The following is a 24,781-nucleotide window of genomic DNA, read 5'->3' on the forward strand; positions in this document are numbered from 1 at the left end:
TTAGTCAAAATTTTCTATGTAAATACAACAATTTATATTCAATTAAATTTTATAAATTCGAAATTTGAGTGCTGTTCTTTTATATTGAGTTATATATATTAATTTCAGAAACAATTTAAAAATATAAAAACTCTGAATTACGTAATCCTTAACATTTATTATGTACATATGTATATATTAAAGTTTGCATTATTCTTCAAATTGCAAAGAATAAAATGAAATGAAAATTGCGAGTGCATAGCCAAGCGCTTGTAATCTGATCGCGCGCGTTCAGTGTCGGGTCTGATGTGAAAAATGTTGCTGTGACCCGCATTTAACCCAACAATGCGCCAATTCATATGAAACACACATAACAACAACGATAGCAACAACAACAAACCACAGAGTAATAAAACAATGCTCATGTAGTCATATGAACGCTCTTACGACTACATAAGAGTATGTTTGTACCGAAGCTTGTATAATTTAAGTCGCCTGGCCAGTAATATGGGCACGTGTAATTCAATGCGACTGCAATATTTTTTTCTTATGCCAACGTTTGCATGCCATCCATGCTTATACTCGTATAGCGCACCATATATGGCTAAGTGTGGCCTCTAGGAAATTTAGCACTCATGTGATTCTAATATTTTTCCAAAGCTCAGCTGAAAATACTTCTGGTCGTTAGCGTTAAAAACTCATTATGATCTATCTATATCGTCTATGACCGGTTACAATCTCATAAGATTCAAATTCATCTGCCTTCTCCACGAAATGTCGACTCTATCTGGAAGAGTACAAGCCGTATAGGATAATATGTGAACTTGTACATCAATGGTTTTAAATTTTTTTAGTTCATAGTTATCTATTGCGAATTATGAAAAAGGTTCAAATATCTTCCATTAGAGGTTATATCCGCTTGCAAATTATAAAAAATGCGTTTTTATGAACTGTTTAGAATAGATTTTTTTTTTATAAATAAACAAAAATAATGTACTTTTACAAAATTTAGTAATCAGCGAATAATTTTGAAAAATTTTCAATTCCCTTGACCTCGCAATCAGTCTCCAGCAGAACCTCCTAAAAACGCTGTATTTTCTGCTTAAAGTTATGTCAAAATATAAAGTCGGAAAAAAATGTATTGTTACTATAGCTGCATACAGCTGATGACTGAAGTACTTGTCAAAACTTTGATTTTTGATAAAAAGTTTGCTTCATAGAAATATAAACATAAATAAAAAAAAATTCCGGGTTATTCTGAGATAAGTCCAGTTTTCATTTAGACAAGACAGAGTTCGTCATTTACCAATTTACGCTCCAATTCGGCACCAATGTTCAACGAGTAAGTTCAAGTAGATGAGTGATCGGTAGCCTTCAAAGCATATCCGCTAATGTGACGTCAGCAAAATAGCAAATTCAGCGAAGACGCATTTATCATGAATCTATAATATATAGTACTGTTGGAACTCAAATTCGGCTAACAGTGAATGGAGGAAAAGCACTCTTCTTCTGATAAACATTTTGACACTGTACCCTTCCAAGCCAGACTTTTCCTGCAGGGACCACCTCAATTACTTATATAAATTTGCATGCGAAAGTGAACGCAAGCATAAAATGTTACGTATGTAGATTCCAGAGAATTTCGCACAGAAAGCATACCACACTGCCACTGGCACCGCTAGTCAGCGAAGCGTTCTGGAGATGCCTGCAGAAATATGGTGGTCTCATGGCAATATATAACTGCATGTGTGCGTGTGGCTGTGAGTGACTTACCTATGGTACATGCCGGTAGCCGCAAAGTTACGTAGCAGACAACAAGACGGCAAATAATGACGTTGCTGCCATATGCGTACATGCACAGCAGCGCTTACTTAAAATAATTACATATACGTTGAAGAAGAGAGGACATTTTTTTTTTTTTAATTATTTTTTCCCAAGTTATGCAAACGTAAGCATAGTTAAGACGTGGCAGTTGCTGTGCAAACGCACACTCACACACATACACACAGCTGCATTATAATAAGCGCATTCAATTATTTATTGGAGCCGACTCCACTGAAAAATATCAATTATTATGTAATTTTTCATTCTCTTTGAGAATGTCCCCCGCTTACTGTGGCTTTTGCAGTGCTTTTGTGAAAATAATTGCATGCAAGCAATATAAATGACATTTATTTATTTTTGTGCGCCTACAATGGCTTTCAGAATCGCCACTGTCACAACTCATATCTTTGGCTGTGGCTATAGAACAACTACAACAACGCATTAATAAGAAATGCTGGCAATAAAGTATGTGTCTGCAAAGTTTCTGAGCAAACAACGAGCGACTCTGACGGCATTTTGTATACGTGTGTTTGAGTGTGTGTGTGTAGCCACAGCCACCGGCGTCGCATTTCGCTCGTTTGGGCAAGCTGCCAAATCCAGAAGATGCCACTGCACTTTCTTTACAAAATTTCAAAGTCACCATTTAACAATTGCCTCCAGGCGCTGGGAAAATTTACTACTATTTCGGCTCAAACGAAGAGAAAATCCTCGTACAAATAAAATGAAATAATGAAGAGAAAACCATCGTACAAATAAAATGAAATAATGAAGAGAAAACACTCGTACAAATAAAATGAAATACAGTTTTACCCACTGACTAACTTACTACTGCCACCAACACTCGGGTGGGTCGATTGCGCAATTCACTTTTGTGCCTTGTTGTTGTATAATCATATTAAAATGGGGTACAAGCAAGCGCTGCTTCTTATTACAATAGAAATAATGATATTCGATGGGCCAAAGTGTCAGTCGGTTGCATGCACCTGAACGCGGTCGCACAATGTGTGTGAAGAGCGACGCGGCGAATTTGTTGTGGCTGTCGCGAGCGGTGTGCGGCGCACTTTATATTGCTTTGCGGCTAAAGGCAATTACGTATTTCTTAAGTTCACCTGTTATGTCAGCGAGAGGGCGCGTTGTTACGCTGCTGTGAGATAATGAAAATGAGGGTAAACAAAATTAGAATTAAAATTTTGTGTCTTAATTAATTAATAATTTGTTACGCATTTCGTTCGCGTCTTAAGTTCTCAGCTGGTTTATATACTGTACGAACCGGCTACTGCGTGAAATGAAGTGCTCTCGTTTGAGAGTCTGCTTTGTGGGAGTAACAGTAAAAAGTGCTTTCAAAGGCGAAAGCGACTGTGATGGATGAAAATTGTTGCGGAACAAAAGTATTGAAATTATTACCTTGTGAGGTGATTTCGGTCTTGGACTTAGGTTTCGATTTGACGCTTTGGAATATCAATTGTGCTTACAAAAACTTGGTCTGAAAATAATATTAAGGTACAAAAGCACAAAAATATGGCATATTAAAATAACATCCTAATTCTTATATTTATTATTTCTTTGAGACTCATTGATTGCTGGTAAGTCCACGGTTGTGAATTTCAAAAATTGTTTTGTATATCGAATGGGCATATATATTTGAAAATACGCCCGGCAAATTTGAAGTTTTACGGTAAATTCGGAGTTATATCGGTTCACAAAACTTAAAACGCGCTGTTTGTTTTTTTGGAAATACTGTTTCCAAAGTCGGATCTTCGTCGGTCTTTGCTAAGTGGCTTGCCCGATCGATTCAAGACTTTTACATAATTTACATAAGATTTTCGATAATAATTTCGAATTTTTAAGCCACTTTGTACTTGTGTAAGTTTTTCATAAATAAAACTTTCTCTTTAGAAAAGCGCCTATTGTCGAAAATTAAGAATTGGACTAGTCCTTCGTTCATTACCTGTATTCACCTTATATTGTAGTAATTTCTTTTTGTTTTTGGGTTTGAAATAATTTTTGGCAGAAAAATCTTCCTCACCGCCAGCCAACTTGTTCTGGTGATCTTCGGCTGCGGAAACAAGGCAAACATTTTTCAAATTGAATTACCGATAATTAAATCACCAGTGATTAAAGTACGTTAAATTCTGTAAATGTACATTATTTTAATTTTTGTTTTATAAAATACCTCTCCAAAAAATTAATTAGCTAAAAAACGCGTTTTTTTCTGACTTGCAACTGGATAAATAAGTTTTAAGTAAAGAAACGGAGAGTACAAAGCGATAAAAGATATACAACAGCAACATTCCTTAAATAGATTTGTGCGGTCAGAGAATTTAGAAAAATTTGCCTTAGGTTCTAGATAACTTCAATATAAGTTAAGGCATTCAAAATGTACTTGCATTTTAAATTATTTAGCTGAGGAAGCTACAGACATCTTCCAAATAAACTGATTAAGTAAATATTAAATTAAGCTTTTATGGCAATACCAAAAGCCTGTAACTACAAATATTAAATTATTTTTAACTCAATCTTTAGACGAGATGAAGAAAAATCTTTGAGAAACAAACTTCTTTCAAAAAAGCTGGTATCAGCATATTTTCATTAAAATTAAATTAAAGCTTTAACGGTTGACGCTGAGTGCAATGTACTTAAATAATGATTTCTGTGTTTATTTAGGCCAAAAAAGCTGATTATAAAGGAAACTTTTTTCTGGAAAAGACATTTTTGGAAGCTTTGTTGATTGACTCATGTAAAAAACTTCGAAAAATAAAGTTTTTTCCTTTATCTACGGTAAAAAATCATTTTTTCTAGTATGAAGGATTCTAGATAGAACCTGAAAACCTAAAATTGAGGGGAGAACAAATGAGGCCTTGATTGCTTGCTGCTGAGGAGTCATTGACAAATGGTGTGGCGTGGTACTGTGCCTCTACGACACAACGTTGAAGCCCATTATGCCTTATGGCGGTTTTGTGGATCACACTTGCAAGGAAGCTCAACGAGCAGCGCTCATGAGCATGTATGGCGCACTGAGAAACACTCCAAACACGGCACTTAATGCCCTTCTGCATATCGTGGCCATAGATATAGCTGGAAGATGTATATCCCTGAAAGTTGCTATCAGAGTTAGAGAATCTCAGTTTCTATATGAACACGTGGCTGAACATTCATACCGGATCTTTCGAATCATGAATTAGCCAAACCAAACTCTGGCGACTTTTTCACATGCCTTCAAGAGAATTTTGGGTGGGTAGAAGCCGTTGGAGTTGAGGTGCCTTACCTCGTGATCAATAGGGCAACGTGTCACTCTGTGACTAGCATGGTATCCAGGCTACAGCGGAATCGCAGATACCTGTAAATTTCACGAGCTGAGCCCACAAGGAAAGGTACTTTAGCACCGATATCAGTAGAATGGGAACCAGTTGGGCCTCTCCTCATATGTTCTACTACTGAATAGCTGATCTTCACGGGAGCTTGACTAGCGCTGGGCTACCATCGGTTCATCCGCTGTCACAAAATCTTTTTGGCCCAAGATCAATCGTAAGAGTTCCAGTGAGCTCTCAGTAAGACTAGCCCCACCCTAGTTGTAGGAGTTCTAACATACCATGCTCCATTGGTGTTCATGCTGTAAGGCTGATAATCTCACCGGACGCCAGCTAAAAAGCTGTATGGAAGGAAGACGAGTTGGAAACATCTACACATAGAAGAAACATACTCTTTGTTAATACTATAATCATTTGAAAATTGATGGGTGTCATAAGCTCAAAAAAGCGCTACTGCATTCACATGCCATTTTATATTTACGAGATATCAAATTTTGTTGGCTGAACGCTTTTACGCCGCATTTGCGCTTGGCAACTGCACACATGGAGTTAACTGACAGCTACCGGCTTAGCAATGCCGAGAGGAAAAAAGCCCTTTTCGACGTAATTGAACGCCTAAGTGTTAAAAATAATAATAAAAGTAACAGAATAAGGGCATAAAGCAGGCGACTAATCAAGCTGACAATATCGCAACCCACCCAACAACACACAACAACAAGCCAGCAAGGCATAAGCAACAACCCCTAGAGTCATTCACATTACAATACACACAAAAAAAACAATGTGTACGAGTTGGCCGCATGTGGTTTAAAAAGTTTTACTTCAGCGCTGATGACGGCAGCACACTTTTCTTTCATCTTGCACAATAGCAAAGCTGTTGACCCCCATTTCAGCGGCAGCAGCAGCTACAAAAAGCGAACAGGCAACAAAATGAAAAAAAAACACGGAATAGCAACAACAATAACATATAAACATATAAACACAAATAGCGGTGGGAAATCAACGCACGTTGCACGCAATCGCGATAAGCCGGATATTCATTTGGGTTTAATATATGTGTGTGTGTGTGTGTGCGACAACTTTGAGTGATGCAAACTTCGCTCGGCTAAAGGGAGATGAAATAGAGACTGCGTGCAAAAGGCAGCAAAAAAGCTCATACGGAAAAAAGCTATAGGGGGAGAAGAAAAGAATGGCAAACAACAGGAATAACAACAACAGCGGTGAAGAAGCTTGCCTGGCAACAGCGTGCTAGCAATGCGTCAGCGCATAAAGCGTTTCTACTTTAAATTATGTGTGTTCATGTGAATGCACACCATTTAGTATATTATATAATGTATATACATATATATATGTATATATATATATATATACATGCATGTGTAGGTATACATGCGTGTATGTACAACTGTAAGCATGCAAGTAAGTGCGTCCCCTTTAAAATTCTTTTGCTACCTTTGTGGCACTCACGTTTGGGGTCACACAGCAGTCGATGGTATGCGCAAATTTATGACTGAGTAGATGCTCTGTAAACATGTGCGCCGCAGTTCACGTTTTATTTATTTAATACGGGGAAAACTCTTAGGTTTCACATAACACATAAATATTATGAAGAAGTGTGGCTACCAGGTTCACTTTTCTTATTGAGATTATGTGCTGTAAGGTAAAACTGGTGTGGCAACATGCAGTAGTTTGTTTTTGCAGGTCCAATATTAGGCCAAAGTTTAAGAAACTCGCCGGTAACTTAAATATATGAGATGTATTCTCTCTCTCTTTCTTCTTACTGTGTGTTGTATAGGATAAAAAAAAATATTTTAAAAATTTTTTTTCTAAGCTGAAATCAATTTGCATTAAGCAATCATTTTTTGGAAGTTCTAAGTTAAAGCAAATTTAGTTCCCCTTAATGTTTCTATGGCAGACTATACCTTTTATCGTCCGTTGAATAAATCAACGATTCATTATTTCCAATTCTGCGTTTTTTGGCATTACGAATCGTTTCTTTAAACACTTTTGGGCTCTCCTCAGCAAGTACATATATATATATATATATATATTCCAAGTCTGAGAAACCACGTTTCTTTGAAGATTTTTTCTTGAGAAGATATTTTGTTTAATAAATAAATAAACATTATACATATTAACAAGATTTAGTATACATTAACAATCGCTAATTTATTTCAAGATTTTTCTGCGTAAAGTTATCGCAAATCGAAAATTCCCAAAAAAAAAGTATCATTACAATAGATGAGTTCTGAAAATGATCGAAGAACTAGTCAACATTTTGATTATTTGAAAAATTGCGGTTTCTCAAAAAGAACCCGGTTAATTGTGAAAAAATTTACGTTTCAGAGTGGCATAAAAAATCGAAATTATTATTAAAAATTTTATTTTTCCCCATCATTTGCTGACAGATTTAAGAAAATCATATGAAAGTTTCAAGTCGATCGGTTGAGCCCTTTCCATGAAAAATTCTTCAAAATTCTTAAAAACAGCGTTTCCTGAAAAGCGCATCCTGCTCCTCTTTCCTAGGATATATATTTAGAATTTTCATTTTTGTTTTTGCAGTTTCACTCTATAGTTTAATTTCGAAATCAGTTAATAAGCCACGAAATTTCATCCAGCACGTATGGTGCATTGACTATTTGAATAAATTATGACCGAAGTTGGTTTTGATTTCATAAAGACACATTTAGTCCGTTGGATAAGTGCAGATTTAGACCATCGCCGCTAAAAGATCACTCCATAACGTAGTGTGGAGGAAACTCAAAACTTCTTTTTAAGACCCTTGCATTTGCAAACAATACTTCCTAGTGTGTATTCTCTATTGATTAAAAAGACAACTACAATGAAGTGCTTATATTTTAAAGTTTGTTCGAATTCCAAGACCTTGTTGATGATATTTAGTTTTATCTGTCGGCTTGTTGGAATTAATAATCATTAAATATTTTTTGTAAAAAAATAATTTTTCCCGCTATACCTTCAAGAGATCTAGCCTTTTTAAATCATCACGACAAGGACTGATAACTAGATTGTCATAAATATAATGCAAACGTTTGATTGTGGCACCGATTGTGTGGTGTGCCGAAAACAGCACCATATAGTTGGTTTCTGAACTGAAGGAACTGCAACTAACCTATTCTCTAAATAAGATAATTTTTTCCTTATAAAAGTTTACTTTGGAAGGAAATAGTATATTTTAGGAAGGCTTTATTATAAACCAGTTACTCACGCATATGGACTAAATAGCGCTTTGGTGTTGTATGACAGAAGCAGTTCGTAAGGCAGCCGATAGTAACATCTCAAATAGTCAAACAAAAATTATAAGCTCTTGAGTTAAAAGCTTTTTATATGGTGAAATCTCTAACTGAAGCTCTTAGTAATATTCTGTTACCAAATATGTTCCTTTAGAAACATTTTCTGCTATAGATGATATCAGCACGCATATCAAGCTTTGGTTTACACCCAAGTGCATTGCTTAAATTCTCAAAAATTTAAAAGCTTTCTAAAATTCGAATATTTGCCATTTTCAAAATACAGTAACGCATTTATATAAAACTAGCTGTAACTGTAATATATTTTCAAGCACGCTTTTATGTACTCACATATATCAAACGACCCTACTCATTCACGATTTTATTAACAGTTACCCTATTTTATTTCATCTTTATTTGCAGTCACGTGCGTGCAATTGTGTAATGTTCTAAATAATTTGGAAGCAAAATACATGTGCTAAACAAAAACAATAGCAATTGCAACGACATAAACAAAAAGGGGATCCAAAAACTAACACAAACACAAACCAGAAAAGAGATGATATAGAAATAACACAATGGTGAGTTGCGAGAAACTAAATGTAGCTTAATACTTATATATGTAAAACTTTGAAGAGGTATATGTATAGTTCTATTCATAAATATATGTGTTAGTGCAAAAATTATTTGCCTTTATACTTGTAGAACTCTTTAAGGGACAGCGTGTATTGCATATTTTCCGACGCTAACGAAAAGTGAGTGTACTCTTCCTCTCTCTACCACATCAAAAAATACACGCTCGGAAAAATGTATATACAATTGTATAGGACTAAATAAAAACGTATGTTGTTTGCTTTATGTTTATTCCCCTAATATAATGAGCGCTTGTCTAAAATCCGGACATCCGCCTGAAGGTATGCTTGTTGCCATGGCAATCCTAATTAGGAGTGCTGTAAAATTGATGCCATGTTTTTATGCTTCGATATATTTTTATCAAAAAATTGCCTGACTAAATGAAAACACTACAAAAATATATTTTCTATTTTTCATGTAAATTTTTTTTTAATTAAATTTCAATAACTTATATGGAGTTTTATGCAAAACGGCTTCTATATTTCAATTAAATAACATTTGCACTAAAATTCTTTGCACGGTAATCAAATTTCACAACTTTTCACTTACAAAACAAAAAATCTGTTTTCATTGTTCATATTTTTCTATAATAAATTTCTAAGCGACTTTTATTTGGTTGTGTGAGTAGTGTTGCTGACGAAGCCTTTGTTGCATTTACTCAGTTATTCTCACACAGCCATCAAATAGGCATACTAGAAAGAGAGTTATGCCACATAATTGTATGGTGTATGCCATTTGATTTGCAAATATATAGTAAATAAATTTTGTAAACAATAAAGTTGCACTGAATACGAGCTTGCCGCAATTTGCGCAATAAAATATGAATTTGCGATGCGGCAGCCATAGCAGCAAGCAGGAAATCAAATTAATTAATTTTCGTTTTGTCGACAAAGAGAGTTGAAAAATACGAAAACGAGAGCAAAAAAAAAATAAAAATAATGTGTAAAGAAAACACAAATAGAGTGTTTATTAAACATTACTATTGCAGTATAGTTTCACCGAAGTAAGTTTCTGAAACGAGAGAGAAAATAGTAGACTTCTTGAAAAAATTTATATAATAATGCCTGAGTATGGTTTATAAGGATTGAATAAAGTATTCTCTAAAATTTATGAAATTTCTTGCCAGTTTTCAAATAACTTTCCGATTTATATATGAAGTATACATTTAGGCTCAAAGTCTTAGAAAATTCATTATAAGCACATTAAACTAAAATTTTTCTAGCATTATAAAGAATTATAAATATAATATATATAACATGTTTATCTAGGTTTAAGTCAACTTCCCAGTTTTATGGTATACATTTAGAAGCAAAACCTTAATAAATCGAATTTAAATACATTGTATATCACCAATTTTTTTAGTCTAATTTATAAAATTTTCAAAAAGTACCATTTAATCCACCAGTTTTCAACCACATTTCAAAAATTTGTAGCATACATATAGGCGCTCAGATTCGATCACAAAATATACCTTCACACAACATATTATAATCTCTTTCTTGCCTCAAAATCTCATATAATGACAGTTAAGAAAGTATGTGTGCAATTGCAGTTATTATTTTTACAATTGCATAATCTACTTTTAGGCGGTATATGCAAAAAGAAAATATACTACATAAGACAGCAATGGACTGCCAGCTGAACACAGTCGTTCACTCCCACTACATATCGTGGGCACACACACTGATTCGTTTTACATAAAAATTTTAGCAATGCATATTGCCAGGCGTGCAACTGTAAAATTATTTCAAAGTTGTATGAAGTTTCGCAACAATTTGTTTCTTTTCGTTTTTTTTTTGCTTTTTCTGCCTGGCAACTTATCGCTCTCAATAGAGCGAGTTGTTGCTTTTGCAACTTGCTCAGTTAATATTTTGTGCGTTGTTGTTTTTGTTGTCGCTTTATTGGCTTTTGTAGCATGTACAACTAATTTAAACCATTATCTTTGCCACATGCCACAAACGCATAATAAACACATAGCATACACGCACGTATGCGGGCGCAAAAATGTAGCAGCGTGCTTTTGCATATGCCACATGCCGCATTTTGCATGCCACACTCATCAGAAACTTTTGATTTGGTGGCACAAAGTTTTGCAGTTTTTTTTAGAAAGAATTAAATTGCTTTAAACGGCATGATATTCCCGTGTGTTGAATGAAAAAGTGATGTGGGGAAAGGATCGGTATTTTAATATAGACACAAAGGAATTACAAACAGATCACATTCAGTGAGTGAATAGTGTACAGTAGCTTTTCAAAAGCAATTAAGTTGCCTTATATTTTCTTACTAATTATAGTCCTTTAGTAAAGACAAGTGCACTTCAGTCTCTACTTTGCTCATCCTTTCTCAATATTTCTACGATTTCAATCTTTAGAACCTTATTATATTTATTTCTGTCTTTGTCTCTGTGTCTGTCTCTTTCTCTCTCTCTATCTCTATCTCTATCTTTATCTCTATCTCTATCTCTATCTCTATCTATATCTAAATCTATATCTATATCTATATATATATCTATATCTATATCTATATCTATATCTATATCTATATCTAAATCTATATATATATCTATATCTATATCTATATCTATATCTATATCTATATCTATATCTATATCTATATCTATATCTATATCTATATCTATATCTATATCTATATCTATATCTATATCTATATCTATATCTATATCTATATCTATATCTATATCTATATCTATATCTATATCTATATCTATATCTATATCTATATCTATATCTATATCTATATCTATATCTATATCTATATCTATATCTATATCTATATCTATATCTATATCTATATCTATATCTATATCTATATCTATATCTATGTCTATATCTATATCTATACCTATATCTATATCTATATCTATATCTATATCTTTCTCTTTTTCTATTTTTATATTTACCTCTATGAGTTTGTCTTTCAAATCGCCTATATGCCGATTTCATCCTGGTTTGCTTAGATCTCTTTATCCGTATTTCGAATTCAATAAAATTACATTCTCAAACCCCTTCTTATGTCCAGATTCATACAAAACTATGCGAGTACAACCATCTCACAAAAAATTGCCGAACTGTGCTTTACAATATCCTTATGACCCTTTTACTAGTTATCAATTTTTTCGCGCTCTGCCATCAAAAAATTTTTTTTATGAAATATCTATGGACTCGTCACTATCACTATCCTCATTTTAGCTGCCATTTTATTCCAAAATTTTTCGGTGAACTACTTCGCAACCTGTATTTAAAAAGCTCCTAAAATTATACTACCTTAAAGAATATCAATAATTATATAAATTCCGTCCCAACAAAGCGCAACTCATTCAATTTCAAGTAACTCGTAAGTAAATTCAAATAAATTCTTGTCAGAAACTTTCCCTCTCTCTCTCTCTCTCTCAGTTGATCAGTTGGTAGCATGCTTCAACCATTAAGATGACATCTGAGTGCCGTAAAGTATGCTAAACACTCAAGTGTGTTCTATCTAATGGTAGGCAAATACTTTTAAAAATGAAATTTTGCACTTCTCAACCGAGCAACTTGCTTTTCATGTTTAACTATTTGCAAATTTTGCACTTTTGTTTACAAATAATAATGACGCACACACAAGCAAGTACCCAAAATCTATGGTATATAAATATTGCATGGTTTTGTTAACATGACAGCATATTGGGTTATTTAGAAACTCTACGAGTTCGCTAAGCATTACCAAGAGGACCGGGCGAAAATATTAGAGCAAACAAAATACTGAAATGAAAACCCAAACTGAGCTCAACTCAACTTAAACATTGCAAACATTAAAAGTTTCCAATTTTCAGCTCGTTTATGTGTTTTTGAGGTCGACAGACAGCTTCATGAAAAAATAATCGCTCCCAGTGCACGCTTAGTGCCATATATTTATGACCATTGGGTGGACGTGGTAGAATAAACCACTCTCGAAATATCAATATTTCTGTGTGTTTGCGTGTGCGCTGCTGTGGTCAAACGGGGTAGGCGCTTGAGAAAAGGAGGTTTTAAGTTGCGAAAAGTTTGTTCACTAAATAAACAAGAGAAAGTATCGTTGGTGCAGAGGTCCTAAGAAAATATTAACTTGAAATTATGGTGTCTAGTGAGAAATAAAACTTAAAATCAACATATATATTTACCCTGAACCGGGTATATCAAGTGTGCCATGAAGTATATAACAGCCATTTTCTTTTGGCGTCAGGGACCCAATAAAGTATATGCGTGACACGAACCAGTTCCTCAGTTTTTGTGATATACATCTGAAACTGCACACGTTTTTTTCTCCCCAAATAACTGCTCATTTGTTGCAACCGCCGATATTGGATAACTATATGATATAGCTGCCGTACAAACTGTTCGATCAAACTCAAGTCCATGTATCGAAAACTTTTTTATTTGACGAGATATCTTTACGAAATCTGACATGGATGACCGTTCAAGGAAATGCTACATCCTCAGCATATATACAAACTGCCATACAAACTGACCAATCAAAGCCATGACAAAGTTCTTTATATAACATCTTTTTTCCTTATTAGGTAACCTTAATTCGACTTGTCGTTTATTTATATCAAACAACGTACCTAAAAAGATGTTGTAATAAATAAACGTTTTAACGTTAAGTTCTACATATTGCTGGTATAAAGAATGCGAAGGGCATTATAGCTTCGCTGCAGTCGAAGGTGATGTTTATACTTGTTTACATTGATTTTATAAATTGCCATTTTTAAAAATTCGCTGTAATTAATTTTTTTTTGTTGGTTTTAGCATAAAAATATTTTCAGTTTGTGTAAATCTAATTTATTCCCTATGAAAGTATACATTTAGGCGCATTTAGCTGAATCCCAGTGATACAACTAAATATTATTGCATAATATTGCTTTTTTCTCTCTCTAAATACATTATAATGACAGTTGGCAACGTACGTGCTAATGTCATTTTATTCTCTGCACAATTATGTAAGCTGCTTTTAGGCGGTTTATATAGAAATGTGCTTGATATATATAAAATAACAGTAAAGTAGGGACGAAGATGGCGTAGGTAAATAAAGTTTGGTATAGACGAAAAATTGTATCTTCCTTCAAAAGCTTTTTTCAATGTCAAACATTTTCTGAAAAAGGAGTAGAAGAAAGTCTTGGATATTATACTATATTTTTAGCGTAAACTTTCGACAGTAAGTCCTTTCTATTAATACTATTTTTGAAAAACTACTCAACGTTTTTTTTTGGCCTTAAATAGTCCCTCTTAATATATAATAGTTTTAATAGAACCGCTCAAAGATTTGTTCCCCAAGAAATATTACGTAATAGTTCTGTTTCACTCGCAAAAATATATCTGAGTGAATGTTAATGCCATTCACCAGCAGAGGCGCTTTATATGCAGAATATCTCATGATGTCCTGCTTTCCAACGACCACTTCAACTATTTCCATAACCTATTCGGTACAGCCGCAATAATAGTTATGGAGGAAAATTTTTTTTATATTTTTTGCTTAGCTCGAGGGTGTCAAATTTGTATATTATATAAAAAAAAAATTGGTTTTAAAAAACAACAAAATTTTTGGAAAAAAAAAAAATTTTGGAAAAAAAAAATTATTTAACATCTAGAGGCGGCTCACTTACTTTTAAAGTAATGTTTCGAGTTACAATTTTTATTTTGTAAAAAAAATTTTTTTTTTGCTCCACCTTATCATATATACATATAAATATTTTCGCAAGTGCAAGCACCATTACATATGCATAACTTTAATTAGTTAATATTTGTGTACTTAACCTTAAGCGTATGGATTTGTTATGCAATAAAAGCAAATAAACCAACTTTCCATGTGAGATTATGTATTCAAATCTGAAAGTATATTTGCTCAACTACAGATGTTTTCAGAACAATCAACATAACCCAAACGCTCGCATATATAGTGTATATGCGTAAATACCCTGTAGGAAAAATTTTGTTTTTAAATTGACATTTTTTACCAGCTTTTATACCCGTACTTTATGCAACAAAACAACAAGAAAGAGATAGAAATTGAAGGAATTTTAATTGAAAAACAAAACAAAATCTGCTAAGCTTTTATTTTCACACTACTTTATAACTCTTTTACTTGCAATGGACTTATTATATTTTTGTAAAACATGAGCAACTCTAGCACCAACACAACTAACGTCGATATGTATGTTGGCTATAAATTTTAGTTGTTCTGCTAACTCTCGACTCATAAAAGTGAAGTAGCCGCTGGGCACTTGGAGAGTAAAATAAAAATACACATTTTAGATATTAAAAACTTGCACACGCACCAACTTCAAACTCAACTAAGTTAACTTGTACGAGAGAATTTTATTTCGCTTTTTACTCATATGCAACTGACCACTGCACACACATACGCGCACAAAGAATGAATTATGCTTGTTGTACTCAGCGCTTGGTTGATGGTTTTCTGGCTGTGCGTGCTTAATGCAGACCACGAAAAGCATACATACTTACTTCTAATCCCCTGCAAATACAACTCATACACCTGAATGGAGAAATTTTCAATTACCTTGTATTAAAAACTTGAGTTGACAAATTATATGCATAATTAATTTGAGAAGAGTTTGAGCTTAAACTATGTTACATGTTTTCGCTTTAGTTATTGAAATTTTTAATGATATAGTATTACGTCACTAATATTCGTTTATGTTATAAATAATTATTTGTTATACCTTATACGTCAATAGTTTTAAGAATATTAAGACTCCTTACATCAAGTCAAAATAGATTCCTTGATGGCTTGCGTTTAGTAGTAGATCGGAGGTTCAGCAACCACCTAAATCATGTTAATATATTTTATATATAAGAATTTAAAAGAAGTCAATAAATCCATTAAATATCATCCCTGAATTAATTTTTGCACCCTTAACAGAGTATATTAAGTTCGTAACACCCAGAAGGAAATGTCGGAGGCCCCATAGAGTATATATAAACATAATTAGCTTGACGACCTAAGTCGATTTAGACTTATTCATCTGTCCTTCAGTTTTTGAGATATCGATCTGAAATTTTGTACACGCTCTTTTCTAACTAAAAACTTGCTCATTTGCTTGTCTATAGCATATAGCTCCCATTTAAACTGATTGATCAAGATTGAAATAAAGATCCTTTGATGCTTTATAAAGTAAGGAAGCGCGAAATTCGGGTCTAACCGAATATTTTATACTCTTGTCAGGTTTTAGTAAAACTTTATATCAAACTAAGGAAAGTGTCGCCGTGATTTAATCCTTTTAGGAATGAATTCTGAATTTCATTAAGATTTCTTACATATTGACCGATAGATGCAGTATAAGCTGAACCGGAGGTTCAAAAATATTTATGTTAGGTATATGGGGGCTAAGGGAAGTGTTGACCTGCTTTTACCCAATTTCGGCACAATTTATAGTACGATTTCCACAATTTTTGGACGTAAGATGAAACACCTTGAGAACACTTTTTGTGCAAAGATTCATTCCGATAAATTTACTGTTGTTTAATTAGTATACCTAGTGTGAAGTGAGAGCTTCAGACGGAATTTAAATGTGTGTTATATGGGACGTGGGCGTGGTTGTCCACCGATATCGCCCACTTTTTTAGTGTCTAATAGGAATATTTGGGTAACCTTACACACCAAATTTGGTAGAAATCGGTCAAGTAGTTTCTGGGATATAGAATTTTGCCTCGAGCTGGGCGGTGCCACGCCCACTGTCATTGTCACAATTTTTACACCAAATTCTATAAAGCCTTCTTTACCATCCTAGTTGTGAAATTTAGTGCTTGTGACTCATTTGTTCAGTAAATTATCGTACTTTTAGTAGTTTTCAACATAATCGTTATATGGGGATTGGGTGTGGTTATTATCCAATTTTAACCGTTTTCACAGACTTTGAAGAGGTGAAAAGTGACTTTTCTTAGTAAGTTTGGTTGACAAAGCTTAAACGGTTTGGAAGATATGTACACTCAACCATTTAGAGAGCGGAGCCACGCCTATTTTTCAAAAATTTTAGTCAACTGGTATCCCTGACTATATTATTATTATGTAGAAGTATACTCCCTTTTTAGCTTAATTTAAAAACAAGAAGTAGATAGTTACTACTAACCCATTTGTTATATTTTTTATACATCTCAGTCATATGAAGTTGAACGTTTCAACGTCCGTGCTTCAATTCTCCTCTATCATGTTTAATTAAGGTCAAAACAAGTATATTTACTTACTCTCTCCTTTTCGATTTTTTCCTCTCATAAAGCATAAGCGCCTCTTTCTTATATGCAAATATATACGTCTTTTAATCCATTCTAATTCAACTCTGCACTCGCTTTATAACAAATTTGTTTGCAGATAATCAATTTGAGTTTGCCTTGAATTTTTCATACTCGAAAAACATTCATCACTTAGAGCATCCCCTCGCAAAGCCATAGATACATACGCATACATAAATATTTAAGTAATGTCACAACTCCATTTAGCTGTCCTGTTTGCCAGGAAATCACGATTTTAATTAAATTGCTACAAAATGAATTGATTTGCATTGTAATTTATGTATTTCAGTAACGAAATTTGTGCCACACTTTGTTTGCTATTGTCTCCTGCGCTCCTTCGTCTATGCCTTCGCACACTCTACTCTATGTTTCTTAGCGAAATTTCCTGCTATCAGCATTTTGTGGCCATAAATTTTGCAAAAGTTCATTGTTAGCATATTTAAAAGGGACTAAAAGCCAGTTAGTTGCTATTTTTATTATTTGCAACTTGTGTCTTTGCACATTTTCCAACCAACCAAACCCAAAAAGGCACAAGTTACACAGTAGACGCAGATAAAAGGAGACAAGATTAAAATGTGTGTGCAAAAAAAGATAAAATTGTCACGTTGCCACTTAATTCTTGGCTTTTAGTGGCTGACGGCTTGACCTTTTTTTCGCCGACTCGACGGTGCAGGCGGCGCGTTTTTTCCGAGAGATTGTTTGAGATTTATTTTGTTTAAGTTTTTGTAAACCAATTTGCTTAGTACTATTTTTTATGAATTTTGCGGTCTCATTTTTAATTTTAGTAAAAAGATTATGTGGATTTTGGTTTCTAATATTTTAGTTTAATTTAACTTATTTCATTTTGTTGTTGTATTGTATTTAAAAAACCACACCTTACTTGCTCTAATTCAGTCAAAGTCGCATTAAGTTTCGAGTAGTTGCTAAGTTAAGCTTCTTTCTTACCTTCTAGCTTTTCGCTTAACACGCCGTCAAGTTGCGTGTCTTGTAATTTTAATAATTGTATTCACTTGCATTATTCGTAGCCCTGTCTCCAAACCAAAAATTAGTGGCTCACCATTATCATTGGCTGCCTTTGTCAGCGCATAAGTCTGCGCTAGCGCCTTAGTATTGGTTTTAACTGGCTTTTTATTAGCCGAACAAAACACTATTATTACAATTTTATTGCTAGGTGTTGACTTGGTGCTTGATAATCATGTTTTCCAACGGCTTTTAATTACAATTTCGGTTGATCGTAAAGAGAAGTGGTAAAAACAGCAAAATTTATTGCAACTTAATGTGCGCGTAAAACCGTTAAGTCCATTTTGATTGAGAAACAATTTTATTTCCTCGTGAAATAGCGGTATCTTTGGCGAATTCGAAATATAATTTAGTTAAATTGGCTTATCCAAAACTTGAGCAGTTAAATTTAGATTATTTAGGTGGATTTAGTGTACTTAATTTAGTGGATATAGTGAAGTGATTCTCTTGTTTAGATTATATAGTCATAAATGTTTGTATAGTTTAGTTTAGTATCTTAAATCTTTTACAGATCTCAAATTAAACTATTATACATATATCATGAAATAAGCTAAGACATATGCATTTAACGTTGGCTTGTGGTACTAGCAAAAGCTCCTCAAAGTCAGTTGAATATACCCAAGATTCCATAATGAGGGTCGCAACTGCGCTGGTAAAAGATATGTCTTATAACGTATCACTAGAATATCGAGAAAGAGTTTTTAAGATGCTCAGAGATATCAAAATAAGAATTAAGAGAGTCTAAAGTATTGTTAATATTCCAAATATTAAATTTTATCAGAATTTATAAACTAAGGCCTTCATTGTGGTTTAGTCTGGTTCGCAACCCTTGACCTTCTTTAATTCGACAAGTTCTCTTATCGTCAACGCTTTTTACTTCTTTAGCTTAAATTCCACCTTATATTAGGTTCTAATTTTGACTGTACTAGCTAGGACAACCACCTTTCAAAATCCAGAAAAGAAAAAATCTTGATCTGAATGGTAAGCGATAAACTACTATGTAGTTTACAGAATTGGTAGTATCCAAAATATTTCTAAACGTAGAAAAATTTATCATCTAAGACATTCACTGGAATTTCGTATGGTTGCATAACCCCAATTTTGACTGTACTAGCTAGGACAACCACCTTTCAAAATCCAGAGAGGAAAAAATCTTGATCTGAATGATAAGCGGTAAACTACTATGTAGTTTACAGAATTGGTAGTTTCCAAAATATTTCTAAACGTAGAAAAATTTATGATCTAAGACATTCAATGAAATTTAGTATGGTTGCATAACCCCGATTTTGACTGTACTAGCTAAGACAACCATCTTTCAAAATTCAAAAAGGCTCCCTTATAAGACCTAAAATTACTCGATCCCACTAGATCGAATTTAAATTAATATCGATTAAAGGAAAAATTCTTGGTCTCAATGATAAGCGATAAGCTGTAAGAGACTCTTTGAAGTTCGAACCATGAGCTTCATAGTATTTTTTTTAATTTAAAGTCAAGTTTCTCGTCTTAAATTTTTCAAAAATTACTTTCGAATTATTAAAAATACTTAGCTAACAGTTCAAGTGGTCTAAAACCTGTACTCAAATCGTCTCCTGTTTTTGATACGGCCATAAAAGGCAGTCACACAGAAGTTTTTTCTTTTTTGTTATTTTTAGGTAAAAATGTTGCACCAGCTAATGAATGTAAATTCTTGTCAAATTCTGAAATTACAAGCGACATTTGCGTGACCTCGCATTTACACCGTGTTAAATGTTGCCAACGCTCGGGGCAAGCAAAAGCGTTACACGCGAATGTTTTGCGAAAAATTAAAATGACTGCACTAATTACAAAGCGCTTGTTATTAAACTGGTTACGGCATTAAATATTCAGAATCCTTTAGCAGGCAACTTGAGTGGACTTGCGTGTTTTGCCCGCACTGGTTGTTTATAAATGTATATCGTCTGCTGCAATATGAGCTCGTATATAGTCGTTAAGTGGTGTTATAGGACATTGACTTGCTCTTAGAAATTATCAAAGCAGTGGCACTTAAATAAGTCTAGTTTATAGGTAGAATTGTTTTTATATACGAATAACAGTTTTGTTGTCAGGTCTTCAACATACCCTATTATGGTCCAAATTAAGAAAAAGCAGCAATAATTAAATAAATAGCAACTAAGTTCCATTAAAAACAAAAAAACATAGTTTGACGTATCGAAAGTGGCGGGTTTTCGACATAACAACTTAAATCAACTTTAAGACATGAAAAGTGATCACTTCAAATATGTTTTGTTAAAAAATTTGCTCTTTAAGTATTGCTAGAATCTTCTTTTCCAATATGTTTCTATATAGCCCCTTCAGATATGCAACAAGTCTGCTCTACTATGCGTGCCATAATTTCACATATTCAAAAGGAAATTCAAACAGATTTGTGGCGAAAGCCTAACATAAAGTCAAATACAAATTTCCGCTTTATTCTGACCGCAACAGGAGGAAGGCAGAGAAAATAATGCCTTAGAGATAGTAGCACACGAGACACCTCTATTTGCGTTGGCATGCACCTGTGCATGGGAAATATGCGGAAAATTGCTATTTTCAATAATTTATGAATGCAATTGCAGTAGTTTCCGAAGTGTTTTCGCGTACAGACACACGTGTTTTTCTACAACAGTCGATGGCCTGTACGAAATTATGGAACATATCTACAAAAAATTGACTGGATTAAACGGCTGAATTTAAGGTTAGGTTAGTTTAGGTTAAAAGGTTGTTACAAACACCAGTTAGGATCTTATATAGACTGCTGAGGGCGCGAGTCCGTGGTGATACACAAAATGTTTATACATTTATTATAAATGCCTTCATAAACCGACCTAGCGCTTTGCGCCTATCATAAATTTATTGAGAAGACCAATATCAATTTCGGTTACCTCCTGATTCACCAGAAATAAAAATATTCACATAATTTTGAATTTTTTCTGTATATGAAAACCTTTATTAGATTTACTAAGGTTTGCACAAAATTTGTGAATATTTAAAATTGAAATTTTTTTAACCGTAATATAATATATCTTTTTAGTGTCATGATAGAGTAATTATTATTATTTCGTTTTAGAAAAGTTCTGCTTTATAAGTAAAATTTTTTTCTACTGAGGCTTCATAATGTACAAGTATAATGGTAAGCTTATGTACCTCTATGTCTGTATTGCTATTAACTGTTACAGTAGAAGCTAAGAAAAGATTATAGTTTGCAGAATAATTGCTTGATAGCTACAAGTGAACGCAACAGTTCAGCACTGCCTTTGATATGACCCTTCACGGAGTAGGGTGGAGATCGATAGGCAAATTAACCTTAATTGCTTTAGCATTTCATTAAGTATGACACAATGTAACACGCATCAAAGTTGGAAGTTTATCGAATAAATAAAATACAGTACTTTGATTTTCTATAATATGAAATTGTTCAAAAACTTTGCCGCCGAAGCAATTAATGCCTCAGTACAGAAAATGCTAAAAATTTTGGCAACGAACTTTTGAAATTGCAAAATATTATTAAAAAAAAAATAGTTTTTTCTTTAATTTATTTAAGGCTGAGCGGTTCACAGTTTTGCTGAAATCACATATAACACTTTGTTACAAAATATTAACTTTTTTTGTCACATTTACACGTCAGATTGTTTTCTGACATCAAAACATATATTGTCTTAAATAATAGAAATATCAGCTATATTTAGAGAAATTATTGTCATGTATAGACAAAATATTATATTATGATTTTTCTAAATATTTAGCTCCTGGCAAGTCCTTTTCAAGTCTCCAACAATAACATGCTAGCATTTCTGCGCTTCATTTCACTCTATGGCGCTTCTTCATTAAGGAAATTTCCTAATGGAAACTATCGCTTTGTTTGTCACTCTCAGCACTCAAATTTGTTGGAAAGAAATCCAGCTGATATCCAAAGATTTATATAACATTATAGTTTCGTTTATTGAGTTTTCGTGATTTTTCGATTTATGGTTTCCTGGAAAATTTTAGAGAACGTTGACAAAATATTATCAGGCGAAAATCACGTACTAAATCATTTGCTACTCTATTTATACCTCATAGGCTTACCTTTTTATTAAACGCCCAAATGTAGGCAATGCTTGGATGGTAACTAAACTTAAAAATCAACCATTGTTAACTTTTAGGCGTTTTTGTAAACTTAAGATGTAAGATTGTAAACTAATATTTTTAGTAAGATGTATGAGAGGGTGCCTGCTTTTTATCCTTAGAAAGAAAACTCCAAACCACAACTTTTTTGTTATTAACCCGCATATTTTTATAGAAAATATTATACTCTTTTTACGATCATATTATTAGTACTACTTATATAATGTGTTTAACGACACTTAAGTACTAATAATAGTGTTGCATGCAACACACTGATTTGAAATGTACAAGAGCTTATGACAATGTAAGCTCGTTGCTAACAACCTTCATTATATAATAAACTACAGCGACAATAACGCTGTCTATGTTTAACTCCAATTTAAAGCCGTTCGCCTGCCCACACTGTCGATAGAAAAATGTATTGAAGTTTGAGAAAATTGAAATATTCCATAAGCATAGGAGAAGAAAATAATAAATAAGTAAACTGAATTGCAAAAAATAGCAAAACGAAAGCAGTGTGATGTCATGAAAACAAACGTGGATGTATTGAGGCATATACAAAGGGTGTCGTGTTTTTTTTTTGTATAGATGGAAATTTAATACCTTTCACATTTAGTTACTCATTTTTAGCATCATTATTCCGTACAATTGAAACCATGAACCGCATAAGACCGAAACAACGTAACGCAATCGTGAAAATTTATTCAAGATAAATAAAACGAGTTAAACAATTTTATTTTTTACTTGCACCAAACTGATCATGGGGTTTTATAGTTCATGGAAAGCGTTACTCTATACTAAATTTTGTAAAGATAATTTCTCAAATAATATTTTGATCTGTTAGTTTCTATGGCAGCTATATGCTATAGTCGGCCGATAAAAACAATATTGCCAGAGACGGTAGGGTTGCCTTGGATAATAAGCCACGCCAAATTTCGTTAAGATAATTTGTCAAATAAAAAAGTTTTCCATACAAAAGTTTGATTTCGATCGGCACTTTCATACGCAGCTATATGCTATAGTGCTCTGATCTGAACAGTATATTCAGAGATTGTTGCCTTGCTTTGTTTAGTAATCCATGTCAAATTTCGTGAAGCTAACTTGTTAAATAAAAAAGTCTTCCATACAAGAACTTAATTTTGGTCGGTCAGTTTGTATGGCAGCTGTACTCGTATACTATAGTGGTGCAATATCAAAGATTTCGACAAATGTGCAGCTTCTGTAAGAGAAAAATCGCTGTGCACAGTTTATATAATAATATTTTAAATATTAAAGGCTTTTATTTTAAGTTATCGATTAACGATTTTAAGGATAGCGCACCCTATACTTACCCGGTTATATGAGCGAAGCCACTCAACTGCAATTCGCCGTTCGAAGTTAGATATAACCAAAGCCTACAAACATACACACATATATCACAGGGTATATGTGTGATTATGCATTGCAAATTGTTACTACCGTTATCGCAACTAGAAGAAGAAGATGAACTACTCAGGAAAGCACGCACCAACGTATATACATATGTACACTTCTAGTATCCTCATGCGCTCACAAGCACACACACTTACACGCCGCTATACACACACCTGCATACAAATACAGTTAGCTCGAAGCTGTACCCAACTATTGACGTAATGCAAACTTTCCACCCACCGAGATGGAGTTATTGTTTTCTGTGCAAGAAAGCAACAATAGAAGCAACAAGAGACCAACAAACGTCGCTACGGATATCAGCTCCGTTTGCGGAGTCTTTAGACTGCTTTGGCACTGCGAAGCGAGGATTCTTGATTTAATTTGGTTTGCTGCTCGCCGTTAACTGGGTATATGCGACTCTAAGCTGCTTGCATAAGCAGCTAACGCAAGTTGCAAACATGCTAACAAAAGCAACAGCAACAAACACCCAACAATGCAGCGAAAACAATAAGCAACGGCAACAACAACACTCAAGATAGCTAGTATAGCAAGGTCCTTGCATTTGCGAAAGGAATGCTTGGAGCTTCCCGGTGTTCGAGTTGTTTGCGTTGTTAACAACAACGAACTATGTAAGCTGTGCGTTATGTGAGCGTTGAAATAACATTGGCACCACGGCAATAGAGTGGCATAGAGTCGTACATAACTACATGCTAGGCGAATGAGTGGCAAGTGTTGTTGTTGCTGTAAAGCTCATTATACAAGCAATTACACGTTTTATTGGCATTTGTAGCGAGTGAATTATGTGAGTGTGTACGTTAGTTGTTTCCTCCTCGTAAAAATCCTCAAACTATGTAAACCTTCGACAGTCTCACCTCCTCACTAGACGTTTATGCTACCGTTGTTTATTGTTATACTTTTTGCGGTAGACATAACGGCGCCTGGTACCCGTGAA

General features: G+C 33.8%; 1 protein-coding gene across 3 annotated transcripts in view; it reads left to right on the forward strand.

The window, feature by feature from the left end:
* B4 (imaginal disc development protein B4) overlaps positions 1-24,781 on the forward strand; it is a 225,792-nt gene that overhangs the window by 108,797 nt on the left and 92,214 nt on the right. For all 3 annotated transcript variants that reach the window (XR_011395541.1, XM_070107200.1, XM_070107201.1), the window contains one exon: positions 8,783-8,940. The gene's annotated coding sequence lies outside the window, so the exon portion shown is untranslated. The remainder of the gene's footprint in view (positions 1-8,782; positions 8,941-24,781) is intronic.

The sequence above is a fragment of the Bactrocera oleae genome, chromosome 3, assembly GCF_042242935.1.
Source record: "Bactrocera oleae isolate idBacOlea1 chromosome 3, idBacOlea1, whole genome shotgun sequence".
NCBI lineage: Eukaryota > Metazoa > Arthropoda > Insecta > Diptera > Tephritidae > Bactrocera > Bactrocera oleae.